The sequence below is a fragment of the Pygocentrus nattereri genome, chromosome 16 (assembly GCF_015220715.1).
Source record: "Pygocentrus nattereri isolate fPygNat1 chromosome 16, fPygNat1.pri, whole genome shotgun sequence".
NCBI lineage: Eukaryota > Metazoa > Chordata > Actinopteri > Characiformes > Serrasalmidae > Pygocentrus > Pygocentrus nattereri.
In genome coordinates this window covers 6,469,318-6,488,172 of record NC_051226.1, presented here as the reverse complement: position 1 = coordinate 6,488,172, position 18,855 = coordinate 6,469,318, and the positions used below count along the sequence as shown (strand labels likewise).

Sequence of the window (18,855 nt, the reverse complement as noted above, 5' to 3'; positions counted from 1 at the left end):
TACCCTAGCAACATCTTAGCAACCACTTCAGATATCACAGCAATACCCTAGCAACATCTTAGCAACCACTTCAGATATCACAGCAATGCCCTAACAACATCTTGGCAATCATCTGGGATACCATAGCACTACTCTAGCAACATCTTAGCAACCACCCAGGATACCATTGCAATGCCTGGGTGACCACCTGAGATACCGCAACAATACCCTAGCATCATCTTAGCAACCACCCGGGGTACCATTGCAATGCCCTAACAACACCTTAGCATCCACTCAGGATATCATAACAATGGGTATTGGTCTATTGGACTAGTGGTTGACTCAAGACTTAAGCAGACAGGAACTGAAACCCTTTTCACTCCACTGACTTAAATAGGCATGCACCATCTTGGCCTACCTTATATGTAAGGTATATAGGTATTTTAAAGGGTTAAATATGTATTACAAAATGTATAAATGTAAGATGTTTTAACGTCTGATATAGGAGTTATAAGGTGTTATATAGGTGTTACAAGGACTATAGATGTTATATAGTTGTTATAAGGTATAAGGGTGTTTTAAGGTGTGATATAAGTGTTGTAAGGTATATGGTGTTTCAAGGTGTGATATAGGTGTTGTAATGTATATAGGTGTTTTAAGGTGATTATATAGGTGTCATAAGGTATGTGGGTGTTTCAAGGTGTTATATAGGTGTTGTAAGGTATAAGGGTGTTTTAAGATGTGATATAGGTGTTATTAGGTTTATAGGTGTTTTAAGGCATGATATAGGTGTTATAAGGTTTATAGGTGTTTTAAGGCATGATATAGGTGTTATAAGGTTTATAGGTGTTTTAAGGTGTGATATAGGTGTTATAAGGTTTATAGGTGTTTTAAGGCATGATATGGGTGTTATAAGGTTTATAGGTGTTTTAAGGCATGATATAGGTGTTATAAGGTTTATAGGTGTTTTAAGGTGTGATATAGGTGACATAAGCTTTATAGGTGTTTTAAGGCATGATATGGGTGTTATAAGGTTTATACGTGTTTTAAGGCATGATATAGGTGTTATAAGGTTTATAGGTGTTTTAAGGCATGATATGGGTGTTATAAGGTTTATAGGTGTTTTAAGGCATGATATGGGTGTTATAAGGTTTATAGGTGTTTTAAGGCGTGATATAGGTGACATAAGCTTTATAGGTGTTTTAAGGCATGATATATGTTATATGTTATATGATATAAGGTTTATAGGTGTTTTATAGGTGTTACAAATGGACTTTGACTCTAGGAAAACTGTTTACAAAAATGAAAAATGACCTGATCAGGTCTTTCATGTAAGACTCTATAAAATAAATGTCAAATGACCAAATCAGATCTTCATATAAAAGCAGATCCTACAAAATGAATGTGTCCAGGGTTTTAATATACATTAAAATATATGAATAAGGCACATTTAAAACAGACAGGTTTTGTGTGTGTGTGTATGAGTGTGGTGTGTGTGGTTTGTGTGTGTGTGAGTGTGTGTATGTATGTGTGAGTGTGCGTCTGTGTCTGTGTTTATGTGTGTGTGTGTGGTGTGTCTGTGTGTGGTGTGTAGTGTGAGTATGAGGTGTGAGTGTGTGTATGTGTGTATATGAGTGTGGTGTGTGTGTATGTGTGTATATGAGTGTGGTGTGTGTGTGTGTGTGTGTGTGTGAGTGTGTGTATATGAGTGTGGTGTGTGTGTGTGTGTGTGTGTGTGTGTGTGTGTGAGTGTGTGTATATGAGTGTGGTGTGTGTGTGTATTTCTAGCAGTTGCAGTTAACCACCTCTGAGATCTCGGGTTGCTGCAGCACCCTCAGCACCCTTTATCACCCCCACGTCCCGCCTCCCTGATGTGCACTCGGAGCACCCCGTTTCTCAGCGTAGGCAGCAGCGAGTGAGGGAGCTGCCTGGGTGAGGAGACACACCCCGCTGAGCTTCTGGAAACACCCACAAAGTTACAGATGAAAAGAAAACACGGAGCCTCCAGAGAATCGTGACTGCAAAAAAAGGAGAGAGGAATTACCCGCTATTGATTTTACCCTCCTCCCTCCCTTCCTCCTCCCCCTCCTCTCTCTCTCTCTATCTCTCTCACTCTCTCACTCTCTCTCTCTCTCTCTCTCTCTCTCTCTCTCTCTCTCTCTCTCTCTCTCTCGCGGTTCCTCTCCTCTTTTTCTTGAAGTGCTGCAGAGCGGAGCTGCTGCTGCATCGTGAGAGAAGAAAGACACACAAGCAGGGAAGAAGGAAAGAAAAGAGGGGGAGAAGGGAAAGAAAGCTCTCCCTCGTTTCCTCTGTGTGCGGTGGGGATGCTGCTGGACGCCCCTGCGCGCGAGCTCCGCCGAGGGGGATCCTCTGTCCGGTGAGTTTCACTCTTCTGCCCGGATCTGCGGCGATGACGCTGAACGTGTTTCTCTGCCTGGGGGTTCCGGCTCCTTCTCGCCGGAGCGCAGCGGCTCCTCTATCAGCGCGATCAGACCCGCATTGTGTCGCGAGCTCGCGTGCCGTTGCTCCTCCGCGTGCTCCACCAATCGTTCTTGCGGAATGATGTCACGAGCCTTGCCTTGAACGTGAGGCGTTGAACTCTTGTGCTTGTCCCGTCCACTGACGTCACGGACGGGCAACTTTTCTAAACGTTCGCTTCTTAATTGAGATGAATTGATTGCTTCGAAACGGAATCCGAATCAGAATCTGGATCAAAATCCGGAAAGTTGAAATGAAGATAAACCACCGCTTTCCGGATTTCAATTCAGATTCGGATTCTGTTTCAGATCCAGTCACGTGAAGATAAACGGTATCAGACTGGAGCCTTTGGATTCTTGATTGTTGGGAATTTGAAAAAAAAAAAGAGAATCAGAATCTAAATCAAAATCTGTATTTAATTGTCCAGGAAGGAGGAAGCTTATCTTTCTTTGACTGGATTTGACTGGAGAAACCTTTTAAACTGTTTGATTCTTGATTGTTGGGGGTTTGAAAACAGATTCAGAATCCAAATCAGGATCTGAATTAAAATCTGGAAAGTGGTGGCTTGTCCTAATCTGTCTGAAGTTATCTGGAGATCATTTGATTCTTACATGTCGGCGTTCCGAAAATCAGAATCAGAATCAGAATTGTTGAGGTTTTAAAAAACAGAATCAGAATCAAAATCTGAATCAGAATCTGAATCAGAATCAGAATCCGTAGTTAATTGGCCAGGATGAAAGCAACTTATCCTCATTTGACTGGAGGAATCTTTTTAAACTGTTTCACTCTTGACTGTTGAGGTTTCAAAGATCACAGTCAGAATCTGAATCAGAATCCGAATCAGAATCTGAATCAGAATCTGTATTCATTTAATTGGCCAGAAACAAAATTCTTCATTTGACTGGATTTGACTGGGGCTAATATTTGTGTGTTTGATTGTGAATTCTTGGAGGTTTGAATCCAAGTCTGTATCAGAATCTGAATCAGAATTGGTTCAGTTGGCCAGATAAGTGGTCAAGTAATTTGAAAAAGCAGTTTCACACATTAAAAACACTTTAAACAAGCAAAAAATAAACAACAGATTTCTTAAAAATTAACTAACTTAGTAAGGATTTATTGATTTATTGATGTATTGATGTATTGATTTTTTTACTGTTTGTTCAAAACAGCAGTAGAGAGCCTCCGGATTGGGTCGTTTTGTAAATCTCGTAATTTGCGCTCCACAGTTCAGACTGAGCAGCACTGAAAGTGTTGCTGGTCGCAGCTGCAGGTCGTAATAAGAAACGATATCATGAGTGAATCAGGGATTCTTCAGCTGTCAGACAGAATTCCATACGTTCATATTGATCAGATATTGGCTGAACAGTAAGCAGCCCTCTCAGCCTCTCAGCTCACAGCCACCACAGCCAGCTTCCTCTCTCACTCATACAGTACTTCCAGCACATGGTGTCCAGCCTGTACAGAGAGATCCATCCGTCTGAGCGCGAGAGTGCAGGAAACATCGAGCCTGTGACTCATCCAGGAGCGTGGGATGGAGAGAGAGAGAGAGAGAGAGAGAGAATGGAAAGCAGGAGACAGTAATAGAAGACTGAGAGAGAGGGGGGGCAGGAGACAGTAATAGGAGAGAGAGATGAGAGAGAAAGGTAGGGAGAGAGAAAGAGAAAGGTAGAGAGAGGAAGAAAGGAAGAAAGAGAGATGAGATGAGAGAGAAAAATAGAGAGTGAGAGAAAGGAAGAGAGATGAGAGAGCGCTAGGTAGAGAGAGAAAGAGAGAGAGAAAGGGAGAGAGAGATGAGAGAGAAAGGTAGAGATGAGAGAAAGGTATGGAGAGAGAGAAAGAGAAAGGAAGAAAGAGGGAGAGAGAGATGAGAGAGAAAAATAGAGAGTGAGAGAAAGGAAGAGAGATGAGATGAGAGAGAAAAATAGAGAGTGAGAGAAAGGAAGAGAGATGAGAGAGCGCTAGGTAGAGAGAGAAAGAGAGAGAGAAAGGGAGAGAGAGAGAGCGATGAGAGAGAAAGGTAGAGAGAGAGAAAGAATGAAAGAGAGAGGGGGAGAGAGAGATGAGAGAGAGAAAGGTCTGGAGAGAGAGAAAGAGAAAGGAAGAAAGAGGGAGAGAGAGAGATGAGAGAGAAAGGTAGAGAGTGAAAGGTAGAGAGAGAGAGATGAGAGAGAAAGGTAGAGAGAGGGAGAGAGAGAGATAAGACAAAGGTAGGGAGAGAGAGAAAGAGAAAGGTAAAGAGAGAGAGATGAGAGAGAAAGGTAGAGAGAGAGATGAGAGAGAAAGGTTGGGAGAGAGAGATGAGAGAGAAAGGTAGGGAGAGAGAGAGATGAGAGAGAAAGGTTGGGAGAGAGAGAAAGAGAAAGGAAGAGAGAGGGGGAGAGAGAGATGAGAGAGAGAAAGGTAGGGAAAGAGAGAAAGAGAAAGGTAGAGAGAGAGAGACAGATGAGATAGAAAAATAGAGAGTGAGAGAAAGGAAGAGAGATGAGAGAGCGCTAGGTAGAGAGAGAAAGAGAGAGAAAGGGGGAGAGAGAGAGATGAGAGAAAAAGGTAGAGAGAGAGAAAGAAAGGAAGAGAGAGGGGGAGAGAGAGACGAGAGAGAGAAAGGTATGGAGAAAGAGAAAGGAAGAAAGAGGGAGAGAGAGAGATGAGAGAGAAAAATAGAGAGTGAGAGAAAGGAAGAGAGATGAGAGAGCGCTAGGTAGCGAGAGAAAGGGAGAGAGAGAGAGATGAGAGAGAAAGGTAGAGAGAGAGATGAGAGAGAGAAAGTTAGAGAGAGAGAGAGAGAGAGATGAGAGAAAGGTAGGGAGAGAGAGAAAGAGAAAGGAAGAGAGAGAGGGAGAGAGAGAGATGAGAGAGAAAAATAGAGAGCGCAAGAAAGGAAGAGAGATGAGAGAGCGCTAGGTAGAGAGAGAAAGAGAGAGAAGGAGAGAGAGAGAGAAAGAGGGAGAGAGAGCGAGAAAGGGGGAGAGAGAGATATGAGAGAGAAAGGTGGGGAGAGAGAGAGAGATGAGAGAGAAAGGTAGGGAGAGAGAGAAAGAAAGGAAGAGAGAGGGAGAGAGATGAGAGAGAGTAAGGTAGGGAGAGAGAGAAAGAGAAAGGTAAAGAGAGAGGGGGAGAGAGAGATGAGAGAGAGAAAGGTAGGGAAAGAGAGAAAGAGAAAGGTAGAGAGAGAGAGAGAGAGAGAGAGAGAGAGAGAGAAAGGGAGAGAGAGAGAGATGAGAGAAAAAGGTAGAGAGAGAGAGAAAGAAAGGAAGAGAGAGAGAGATGAGAGAGAGAAAGGTATGGAGAAAGAGAAAGGAAGAAAGAGGGAGAGAGAGAGAAAGATGAGAGAGAAAAATAGAGAGTGAGAGAAAGGAAGAGAGATGAGAGAGCGCTAGGTAGCGAGAGAAAGGGAGAGAGAGAGAGAGAGAGATGAGAGAGAAAGGTAGAGAGAGAGAAAGGTAGAGAGAGAGAGATGAGAGAGAGAAAGTTAGAGAGAGAGAGATGAGAGAAATGTAGGGAGAGAGAGAGATGAGAGAGAGGTAGGGAGAGAGAGAAAGAAAGGAAGAGAGAGAGGGAGAGAGAGAGATGAGAGAGAAAAATAGAGAGTGCAAGAAAGGAAGAGAGATGAGAGAGCGCTAGGTAGAGAGAGAAAGAGAGAGAAAGGGAGAGAGAGCGAGAGAAAGAGGGAGAGAGCGAGAAAGGGGGAGAGAGAGATATGAGAGAGAAAGGTAGGGAGAGAGAGAGAGATGAGAGAGAAAGGTAGGGAGAGAGAGAAAGAAAGGAAGAGAGAGGGAGAGAGATGAGAGAGAGTAAGGTAGGGAGAGAGAGAAAGAGAAAGGTAGAGAGAGAGAGATGAGAGAGAAAGGTAGAGAGAGAGAGATGAGAGAGAAAGGTAGGGAGAGAGAGAAAGAGAAAGGAAGAGAGAGGGGGAGAGAGAGATGAGAGAGAGAAAGGTAGGGAAAGAGAGAAAGAGAAAGGTAGAGAGAGAGATGAGAGAGAAGGGTAGAGAGAGAGAGAGATGAGAGAAAGGTAGGGAGAGAGAGAGATGAGAGAAAGGTAGGGAGAGAGAGAAAGAGAAAGGAAGAGAGAGAGGGAGAGAGAGATGAGAGAGAAAAATAGAGAGTGAGAGAAAGGAAGAGAGATGAGAGAGCGCTAGGTAGAGGGAGAAAGAGAGAGAAAGGGAGAGAGAGATGAGAGAAAGGGGGAGAGAGCGAGAAAGGGGGAGAGAGAGAGAAAGGGAGAGAGAGAGAGATGAGAGAGAAAGGTAGAGAGAGATGAGAGAGAAAGGTAGGGAGAGAGAGAGAAAGGAAGAGAGAGGGGGAGAGAGAGAGATGAGAGAGAGAAAGGTAGGGAAAGAGAGAAAGAGAAAGGTAGAGAGAGAGAGAGAGAAAGGTAGAGAGAGAGAGAAAGAAAGGAAGAGAGAAAGAAAAAAGGAAGAGAGATGAGAGAACGCTAGGTAGAGAGAGAAAGCGTGAAAGGGAGAGAGAGCGAGAGAAAAGAAGAGAGATGAGAAAGAGAAAAATAGAGAGAGAGAGAAAGAAAGGAAGAGAGGGAGATGAGAGAGAGAAAGGTAGAGAGAGAGAGAGAGAGAGAGAGAAAGGAAGAGAGAGATGAGAGATTCTTGGTCTTCTCTCATTTTCTGTGAACAACATATTTTCAGGGTCTTCACTCTGTTCACTGTGTGTGTATCTGTGTGTGAGGGTGGACAACATAGACAGGCTGCTGACTGGCTACAGCTGCTAAAGGAGAACCCTACACTGGCCACTTGTGGTAATTTAAACAACTGGTATTTTTGCATAAGTTGTTATGACTGTATGGATTTAAAAATACAATAATGCGGTGGGTCCACCAGACCACTGAGTAACAAACACACCAACACCACACAAGGGTTAACATGAGCGTCTATAGCTACGTTCACATTACAAGCCTCGTTGCTCAGATCTGATCTCTCTGGCTCGATGGTTCACACTCGTTTAGGTAAGAGACTCAAATCCGTCATTAATGTGATGAACCGGCGTCCTGAAATGACCCTCATGAGCTCGTCCTACTCAGTAACGTCACGTGACTGAATCACTGCATCATCAGCACAAACTAACGAGCAGAACGAGCTTCGATGAGAAGATCATTAACTCTGATCAGCTCTCAGCTTCATTATTAGAGCCAGACGGAGGAGAAAAAGGTGAGATGAGCTGCTTTTCCACTGTTTACAGGCTTTAACTTCAGTTCGGCGCTGTTGCCACGGTAACGCTGAATGATGGTCACGAACATTGGAAAAACAGCACATGAATTCTGATCTGAGCGTCACATTAAGGTCACATGGCTATGAATCGGATACGTACCCAATCTAGGACTACATAGGAAAGTGGTTCAGGTCTGATTTGAAAAGATCAGATTTGTGTCCACACAGCCCTGTAAACATCAGATCTGAGTCACATTAGGGCTAAAGATCAGATTTGTGTCTACACAACCCTGCAAACATCAGATGTGAGTCACATTAGGGCTAAAGATCAGATTTGTGTCTACACAACCCTGCAAACATCAGATGTGAGTCACATTAGGGCTAAAGATCAGATTCGCGTCTACACAGCCCTGCAAACATCAGATCTGAGTCACATTAGCTAAAGATCAGATTTGTGCCACTTTAGCCTGGCAACGTGAATGAGCCTAAGGGTGCATTCACACTTGGCGGAATTGATTTGATTAAAGGGCTCATATGGACACTTTTCTTGCGTTATATCTACTTATTATTTTTATGTGAGTTTATTTACCCAATAGAGTAGTTTTTTGTGGATAGCTGCACATGTGCAACAGACCCCAGACCGCCCATTACATGAGGACCATAGATCAGTTCTCTGGCCCGCTCCTGGACTCAAAACGCTTTCACACTTGACCAAACATACCAAAGTCACACAGAATGTGGCCCTGGGTCTGGAAATAGTCAAGTGTGAAAACAGCCTAAGTGAAGCAGAACTGAAGCAATGGACCATTTTCTGCTTTGTAGTAATGATGCTGAAATGGCTCAATCACTCTGTTAAGCCCACAAGAGGAACTACCTCGCTAACAGCATCACATCATACAGCGTGAGCGAGAACTGTCTCTGATATTGCAGCAGTGCTGTACACACACACACACACACACACACACACACACACACACACACACACACACACACACACACACACACACACACACACACACCTTCAGATCTGCATGAAGCTCACAGCTGCTGGGGAGGCCCAACATCCACCAAAGCCTTCAACCATCCATCATCAGATTACTGTAGGGCAGAGTGTGTGTGTGTGTGTGTGTGTGTGCATGTGTGTGTGTGTGCATGTGTGTGTGTGTGTGTGTGTGTAGAATTTAGAACCATTTGTCACTGTGTTTTTCACACTGTGAAATTAGACCTCTGCATTTAACCCATCTGTGCAGTGAAGCACCCGCATACACACACACTAGTGAACATACACACTAGGGGGCAGTGAGCACACTTGCCCGGAGCAGTGGGCAGCCCTATCCACGGTGTCCAGGGAGCAATTGGGCGTTAGGTGTCTTGCTCAAGGGCACTTCAGTCATGGACTTTCAGCCGAGGGGATTGAATTGGCAACCTTCTGTAGTGTGTGTGTGTGTGTGTGTGTGTGTGTGTGTGTGTGTGTATAAATACACATTTATTACATAAATAAGTTATTAAAATAAATTATAAGATTATTCATATGTTATTATATTTGTAGGTATATAGTTATAGTTGTACTCTTATATATTTATAGTTATAGTATATTTGTGTTTTTATACTTACACATAGAATTTAATTACCTCATATATTCTTATTTATATAATATGTATGGGACATTATTTATTACACAATGAAATGTGCACTTTTATTTTAACCATATCATTATTATTTTTACTATTATTACATATACAACCCCATTTCCAAAAATAGTGTGCAGGATGTAATATTATTGTTTCTTGAAAAAATATATGCATTTTGAATTTGCTGCCAAAAACACGACGGGGGCCTGTTTACCGCTGTGTTTCATCACCTCTTCTTTTATCAACACTGTAAATGTTTTGGAACTGAGGAGATGCTGCAGTAGTTTTGAAAGTGAAATGTTTTCCCTTTCTAAGATTTCAGCTGCTCAACATTTTGGGGTCTGCTTTGTCATATTTTTCCTTTTGTAATGCGCTAAATGTTATCAGTGGTGACCGGTCTGGACTGCAGGCGGGTCAGTTTAGCACCCGAACTCTTTTAATAAAGAGCAATGCTGTTGTAATACATGCAGAATGTGGTTGACATTGTGTTGCTGAAATAATCAAGGCCTTCCCCGAAAAATCATCTGGATGGCAGCATATGTTGCTGGCTTTTGAACTGTGCACTGATAATAAGCTGAGTGGTCTTTAGCCCGGAGGACACAGTGTCCATCACTTCCAAAACAAAGGTTGATTTGTCAGACCACAGGACACTTTTCCACTTCACCTCAGTCCATTTTACATGAGCTCAGGCCCAGAGAAGGTGGCAGCGTTTCTGGATCCTATTTATATATCGTTTCTTCTTTGTGTTTTAGAGTTTTAACAGCATCTGTGGAAGCAGTGATGAACTGTGGTTTTCAGAAGTGTTTCTGAGCCCATGCAGTGATTTCCACTACAGAATCATGTCTGTTTTTAATGCGGTGCTCTCTGAGGGCCCAAAGATCACAGCCAGCAAATACTGGTTTTTAGCCTTGTCCCTTACATACAGAGATTTCTCCAGATTCTCTGTACCGTAGACGATGAAAAGCAGTTCTTTGCTTTTCATCATCTATGGTGAGAAACGTTATTATTGAATTGTTGCACTATTTGTTCATACAGTCTTTCACAGAGTGGTGAACCCCTCCTCAACTTTACTTCTGAAAGACTCCGCCTCTCTGAGATGCTCTTTTAATACCCAATCATGTTACTGACCTGCTGTTAATCAACCACATGATTTGTTTTTAGTATTACACAACTTACCAGCCTTTTGTTGCACCTGTCCCAACTTTTTTGGCACATTTCTCAGTTTCAACATTTGATGTGTTGTCTTTGTACTAATTTCATTTAAATATAGGGGTTAAATCATTAGTACATCATTGCATTTAGTTTTTATCTCCTCATTAAAGGGCCACACGCGTTAATTCCCTCCTCATCTCTCTCTCTGTTCTTCACCATCCCTCTTTCATCATCCCTGACTATAGAGCGAGCAATGCAGAGCGAGTGTGTCGCGTTCATTACATCACCCTCTCGATGATGTTGCAGCTGCGTTCGGGACGTTTGGTTTAGTTTGGTCGCTGGACTAAACTGGACTGGACTGGATGTGATGTCATGTTTTTCTGGTTTAGCTCTAGTGTGATTTTTTTTTTTGAGACCTCAGCTTTGCTCTGCATCCACAGACAAAAAGCCCAGTTCCATGTGCGCCAAATGCAGCTTTTCTGGACTTATTTGCATACTTACATGCTAGTTTTAGCCATTTTTGGTCAACTGTAAAACCAAACTATTTCATCTTTTTACAGTATGTACAGCATTTGTGCACATATATGTGTTATATTTGTTACTTTTAGCTGTTTTTGTTCAGCTGCAGTCTTTTAAAATCAGTATTTGTACATATTTACTTGCCATATTTTTTTAGCCAGTTTAACTCGACTGCAGCCTTTTATAAATAGTATTTGTGCATATTTAATTGCTATATTTGTCATTTTTAGCCAGTTTAACTCAGATGTCATCTTTTTACACATTACTTATTCATATTTATTTGCTATTTAGTTACTTTTAGCTGGTTTAAAGCAGATACCATCTCTTACACACAATATTTGTGTTTATTTATTTGCTATATTTGTTTTTTTTTTTGCCAGTTTAACTCAGAGGCACACTGTAAAAAGTGGCTTGTCAGATCTACTTAAAAAATTACTTAATATGGTAACAGGTAAATTAACTAGTTCTATTCAACCCAAATAAATACATTGAATGAGCGATTATTTCACTCAATGTAGTTTTTCAAGTTGAATAAAACTAGTTTAATTCTTTTTTTACCACATGAAGTCATTTTTTTAGGTAGTTCCGATGGGCCACTTTTTACAGTGCAGTGTTTCTACACAATATTTGGCATATTTCTTTGCCAAATGTGTTATTTTTAGCCAGTTTAACTCAGCTCCAGCGTTTTATACACAGTGTTTGTGCATATTTATTGACAAGCCAAGATGTAATCCTGCGTCCTCCGTGTGCTGTTGCATTGTGTGTCCCGGTTGGGACGGGTGCTCTCTCTCTGTGATTAATGGACGGGACCGGCAGCAGTGGCCCGTGACAGTGGCTCCGTTAGAAAATCATCCCTTTTCCTCGTCTCTCAGCATGGGGCTGATTCAGGAACACATGCTATTTACAAGCTTCTGTCGTCTTTTACAGTAAACAAACAAACCAGCAGAATCTCACCCACACAGTCCTGATATAGCACCAACACACCAACTGCAGATGGGGGGAAATGGGGCTGATGGAGATCATTCAACGCGTTCCCGTGTTTTTCTTTGCTCCTTCAATGTTGTCGCATATTTTCAAATCTTAAATGCAACCTTAGTTCACCAACGACCTCATTTCTCCCCTTAGTTACAAACAAAATACCAGGTTATCACTTTTACAGATTGCAGTGAGGCATACAGAGTCAGAAACCACATAAACATGTTCATTAGAGACAGAACAGTCATTTTTACGCAAATGTAACTTAAGTCTTAAGTCTGAAAATGTGAGTCTGTGTCAGATCTTGGTCTTAGTTTCTGGTCCCGCGGTTCATTTAAGTCTCAAAGTGGCAATTGCAATTGTATGGAGCCCTGCTGGTGACATCTCGTATAATGCATGGCCACAACTTAGTAAGGCATGGTAATGAGATAATTAAGGCTACGTCCACATTTGCAGGTTGAAGTGGCACAAATGAGATTTTTTTGCCCTGATGTGACTCAGATCTGATGCTTTCAGTCGTGGCCGTGCGACTTTAATGTGACACTCAGATCGGAATTCATGTGCTTTTCCCACTGTGTGCGACCATGTTTCAGCGTTACCATGGCAGCAGCGCCGAACAGAAGTTAAAGCCTGTAAACGGTGGAAAAGCAGCTCATCTCACTTTTTCCCCTCAGTGTCACTGCTGGACTGAGAATAGTCCACCAACCAAAAATATCCAGCCAACAGCGTCCTGTGGGCAGCGTCCTGTGACCACTGATGAAGGACTAGAGGAAGACCAGCACAAACTGTGCAGCAGCAGATGAGCTGACTCGTCTCTGACTTTACATCTACAAGGTGGACCGACCAGGTAGGAGTGTCTAATAGAGTGGACAGTGAGTGGACGCAGTGTTTAAACACTCCAGCAGCACTGCTGTGTCTGATCCACTCATACCGGTACAACACACACTAACACTAATACCACATTAGTCTTACTGCAGTGCTGAGAATGATCCACCACCCAAATACTACCTGCTCTGTGAGGGTCCATGGGGGTCCTGACCACTGAAGAACAGGGTAACAGAGTATCAGAGAAACAGATGGACTACAGTCTGTAACTGTAGAACTACAAAGACCAGCTATACAGTAAGTGGAGCTGATAAGATGGACAATGAGAGTAGAAGCAAGGAGGTGGTCAGAATGTTACGCCTGATCTGTGTATATAAATTATTTATATGTGTTAAATTATTTTTTTAATATGAACAAGTAAAACAAACAATTGGCATTCATTGCATTAGTTTGGGTAGTTAATTGTGAATAACTGAATTTGATAAATGTGTTTGAGAAGTCTGAGTGCATGTGTTTATGAATTTCTCGTTTTCCGGCTTCTTTATACGCTGCATTTATTGCATGTAGCTCTTCGGCTGTGTCCATCAAACCGAAGGCATTTCAAACGAAAGTTTATAACAAAAGGCTCATTATTTGAAGCCACACTGAACCCTGCAAGATCTGCAAGATGCAGGAGAATGGCATCACAGAAAGAGTTGACCGGCAAAAGCGCACTGCAGGATCAGACGCAGAGGCTTTATTTTGCTCGTGTTTTTTCCTCAGGCTGAAAGTCTGTACTGTAGAGTCTGAGTCAAGCAGTGAGTCAGTCAACATGCGACTCAAAGCGTGATTACAATCTGAGTAATGGAAGCTTATAGCCCAACAAATGACTCGAGCCCCTGCTCTGACTTGAGGTTACTCAGCTCAATACGCTTTGAGGTGTAAGAATTCCAATTCAGTCCGAAAATCATAAAATAATGTTTAAAGCAGTGTATCGAAACATAATGAGGTCCGCGCCTCGGTCTCAAAGCATCTCTTTCATGGACACATCAGTGAGTGCGTTCACATGCACTCAATAATCCAATGACTGCAGAAAATCAGATTTTGTCAGTAATCCAAACAGCACATTTACATGCACTTGAGTAACCAGATAATGTGAAACTCCAGGGCTACGTGAGTCGGATTTCGGCTTTGCAGCCAACCAATAAACTCACAGAAGAAGACGATATATAAACGTAACGTAAAACTCAAACTGCATGCCGGGACTTATTTTTAAAACATCACATCACTTTACCTGAAAATATGAACATACGACATCTAGAAGATGAAGAATATTTAAATCTGGTTTCATTGTGGCTCCAAAAGTGTTTTGCTGCGTTTCGTGGTAATGCTGCTCACTTATTTCTGGCAGTGGTGGACAGTAACTGAGTAACTGAGTAAATGTAATTAGTTTCTGTACTTTAGTATTTTTTGGTGTATCTGTACTGAAGTTTCTCCATTACTGGGCGACTTATTCCTTTCACTCCACTACATTTCAGAGTCTAATATCTTTATATTATATTTTTAATATCTAATATCCAAAACGAAAGAAGCGCAAAGCCAGAGCACCAATCAGGGCCCAGCGGTCACTTTGTTTAGAGCTGGTTTTGACCTGTTGGTCATACCGACCCAGTGCAGCACGCGGTTCAACGTCAGCGCAGCAGCGTAAAACTTTGGGAGAGTCTGTTCAACATAAATGATGAACTAACCTAACTTTGTGTAAATAGAGCTCAATATAGAAATATGTCCACATATGCAGTCGAGACTGACGCGGCTTTTTTCTGAATTTCTACAAACACCGTTTCATTTTATAGTAAATGAGTTTGGGCTGGTTTATGTTTATGAACAGACGCCTACAGATCAACATAGTAAAGGAGCTCATCTGTGATCCTGAGTTTAAAGCCAGTTTTTATTAAACTTGGAACTAAAGTTAATTAGTCTTTTAGTACTTTTACTTTATACTTAAGTACATTTGAAGGTAAATACTTTAGTACTTTTACTCAAGTGGAGGTCTAAAGGGAGGAACTTCTACTTTTACTGGAGTGATATTTTACCTTGGGTGTCTCTACTTTAACTCAGGTACATGGTTTGTGATTTCTGGTACCGCAGGCTGTTTTTGCACATGCTCAGACTGAAAGAAATCACAGTAAGAGTCACATGCACTGAGAAATCTGATTACTCAGCCTCTTCATCAGATTCCTCAATCAGATTTCTAAGAAACCGGAGTGTTCGGTTTACATTACCATTCGAATAATCAGATAACTGGAGAAATCTGATTATCGAACTACAGAGTGCATGTACACATAGAAACTTCACATCTTGATGCAGCCTATCAGAGAAAAGTGGGTGGGGAAGGGGAGGGGCTTATGTCATGCATACTAACTACAAATGTATAAAGTTTTGAATGAGGCAGTTCAGGTTCCTGTGAACTGATTCACCCAGTTAAACACTCACTGTCCAAACGTAGCTTAGAAACTAACTAAGCGTGGAAAAATATTGGGAAATAAAATAAACAAACAAAAAAAAAAACATAAAATGTGGAAAATCAGCAAAACATGGAATTTATCTGGGGTGTTTAAACTTTCGCACAAGACAGTACACCCCTTGTGTGTGTGTGTGTGTGTGTGTGTGTGTGTGTGTGTGTGTGTGTGTGTGTGGCACAGGTGTCACCTGTAGTGTGTATCCTCTGTGTGGCGCTCAGTCTTATCACCTCAGTCCACAGAGAGCAGTGACTGATGGGAAATGTCAGTATTAATGACCATTAGCATATCGGCCTGTACGAGCTGTCCTGCTCACGAAGGGAAATGTCAGGAAAGGGAGAGAGAGAGAGAGAGAGAGAGAGAGAGAGAGAGAGACACAGCTTTGAGGAACCGTCCGAGATGTTGGAGCGGAGCGGTCAGAGAGGAAGAGTGAGAAAAACAGAGGGAGGAGTGAAAAAGGCGTGAGTTTCTCTCTCTGTGGTCACTGTAATGTGGCAGTGGGGCGTTAAACCAAACCCAGCTCCATCACCAGGGCTGTAACATTACATTTAATTAGTGCTGGACTACAGTGACCCCGGAAATGAGGCCTGAGGTCTTAGTGGCACTTCTCTATTGACTTGATAAATAAAATAAATTTCAAAATAAATTAATTAATTAGCTCATTCACTTATTTGCATGAATGAACTACTTCCAAAATACTAGTTTTAAAGGAATAGTCAAAAACGTTCTCAGCTTTTAATGTAAGTTGATATAATAAGAGTTTATTCCAAATCATTTTGCGTCATTTCTGTCCTGTCCGTTCTTGTTGAAATTGTCACACAGTATAAAGGACGACTGTTGTGCCCAAATGAAGTAGAAAAATACAAAAGGAAAAAACAAAGATCAATTTGTTTTATTATTATTGTTGTTTTGTTGTTGCTGTTGTTTTGGACAGTGTCTATATGCTATAGTCACTGTCCAAATATAGTAAATAGTAATGTAATGTTAATAGGCATGTACAGCCAACAGACTGGCAAAAACATGGCACTAATTTCCTATTAAATTATTGATATTAAGCTTTTTTCCTGTTATAATTTGATTTCTGCACTTTTCCTGAAAAGATTCTAAATGTTGCGTATTGTAGCGTAAGATTCATTGTGTCTCCAGTGTTTCTTCCTGAAGGCATCGCTCTCCACTCTGAGAGAGAGAGAGAGAGAGAGAGAGTATTTATAATTACTGTGTTTACACATCCTACAGTACAGTGAATAACACATAATCACTTCCCACTGTTTTACATGCTAAAGACTCTCTCTCTCTCTCACTCTCCCTCTCTCACTCACTCTCCCTCTCTCACTCTCTCTCTCTCTCTCTCTCTCTCTCTCTCTCTGGTTCTCTCCATCTCTTGTTCTCTGTCATCTGTTTTCTGTCTCTTTGTCTTCTTCTGTTTCTCTCTGTCTTTCTCTCCCTCTTTGTTTCTTTCTCTGTCTCTGTCTGTCCCTCCCTCTCTCTTGTTCTGTCTTGCTCTCCCTCTCTCTCTCTCTCTCACCCTCTTCATTTCTTTCTCTCCCTCTCTCTCTCTCTCTCTCTCTCTCTCTCTCTCTCTCTCTCTCTCACCCTCTTCATTTCTTTCTCTCACTCTCTCTCACTCTCTCTCTCTCACCCTCTTCGTTTCTCTCTCCCTCTCCCTCTTTGTCCCTCCCTCTCTCTCGCTCTGTCTCTTTCTCTCACTCTCTCTCTCTCTCTCTCTCTCTCTCTCTCTCTCTCTCTCACCCTCTTCGTTTCTTTCTCTCTCTCTCTCTCTCTCTCTCTCTTTGTTTCTTTCTCTCTGTCTCTGTCTGTCCCTCCCTCTCGCTCTGTCTCTCTCTCTCTCTTTGTTTCTTTCTCTCTCTCTCTCTCTCTCTCTCTCTCTCTCTCTCTCTCTCTCTCTCTCTCCCCCTCATGCTCTGTTATCAGTGACGCTGATCTCACTCTGGCCTGTCAGGTGCTGCATGCTGGATGCTTCATCACTGTAATTGAGTTTCACAAAGTTTACAGAGTGTGTGTGTGTTGTGCGTTGTTGTGTTGTTGTGGGGTGTGTGTGGGGGTGAACGAGTGAATGGTAAAGGATGTGATGCTGCATTGCACCAGAACAGTAACAGAACAGTTGAGCCGTAGTGAATGAACCTGTTCACCTGTTTCTGATGAAGCTCAGCGGTTCCACCGTTCTTCTCAGGAATGACGGCGCTAAATTCAGGTTCCAGATACAGTCGTATTCAAAAGTTTGGGCACCCTGGGTCCAGAGCTGGGTGGTACTCACCAGTTACATTTACTCAAGTACATGTACTTCAGGAAAATACGGATGGATTTGTGCTTGACTAATTGCAAGTGATCATACTTTTACTTCTGCTGAAGTGTATTTGAGAGTAAAAGGTAAAGTTTCAGCCGTTCATGTTTAGGTGCTAATTCTTTTTTTTTGTGTTTTTCATTCTGTTGATGACAGCATCTGTACCGCCTTCAGATTAGCCACAGCTCTTACATTTTAGAGCTTTAGCATTGCATTTTAGACCAAAACAATCCCAAAAAGAGAAGACCACAGCAACTTCATTTCACACACTGTCAGAAGCTAGATTTACAAAGAAGTTCCACTGCAGTTCTGTGACCTACTCAGTACTTCAGAAGTCTTTTGAACTGATACTTTTGTACGTGAACTCAAGTTGTTACTTTTACTTGGTTTTATTTTACTCAAATAGAAATACTTTTACTTCTCCGCCCATCGCTGCCCTGGTTAGATGACGTAACGTGACCCTTTTAGCCCCACAACAGGGAAATTTTATATCCACATTTTGACTCATCGGTGCAGTGCAACACCACATACACACTAGTGAAAGTGCACACACACACACACACAAAGGGGCAGTGAGCACAGAGCTATGGGCAGCCCTATCCAAAGCACCCGGGGAGCAGCTGGGGGGCAAGGTGTCTTGCTCAAGGGCACTTCAGTCACAGGATTTAATAATAAAGTGCCGTTACAGAGGAAAAGGTTTAGAAATGCTAACAGCCTTTAAACTGATCTGAAAACTGCTGACACAGTAACGTTTTGAGCCTGGATTTAAAGTGTCCGGTGTCGGGGCTCTTCTAATACTCTCTGGTTCTCCGTGGTCAGTCTGACTGATCTTCTGTAGTTGAGTTCTACTGGACTCAAATCGCTGCAGCGTATGAAATAAATATGCTGCTCCTGCACCACTGAGCGATTTATAGACCAGTTGTAGTATCTTAAAGTCTGGTAGCCAGTGTAAAGGTCTAAGAACCCTGGGGGGTGGGGGGGGGGTTTGGGGGGGTTTGGGGTGTAATGTGTTCCTTCTTTTACTCCTAGTGGGATTCTGGTGATAAAAAGCTGATGTAACTGCTTTGACACGACTGCTAAAACTATGAGCAGAGTCCATTAGTAAACCAAAGATACATACTAGTTCTTTAGATTTAGGGCTCTTGAATCCAAAAAAGGCAAAAAGGAACAAACATAAAGGCAATCAGGTCCAAAAGGGCAAAGACAAAGTAGCTCTGAAATAGGAAGCAACACCTCGCAACTAACCGAATAGATAGATAGAACTCTATTGATCCCAAAGGGAAATTGCAATGTTTCAGTAGACAGACAGACAGTACTGTGCGAAAGTCTGAGGCA

General features: G+C 42.2%; 1 protein-coding gene across 1 annotated transcript in view; it reads left to right on the top strand.

Moving 5' to 3' along the window:
* The first annotated feature begins 1,937 nt into the window (after nt 1–1,937).
* LOC108443144 (synaptic vesicle glycoprotein 2C) overlaps nt 1,938–18,855 on the top strand; it is a 90,074-nt gene continuing 73,156 nt past the window's right edge. Inside the window, exon 1 of the mRNA XM_017723597.2 lies at nt 1,938–2,356. The gene's annotated coding sequence lies outside the window, so the exon portion shown is untranslated. The remainder of the gene's footprint in view (nt 2,357–18,855) is intronic.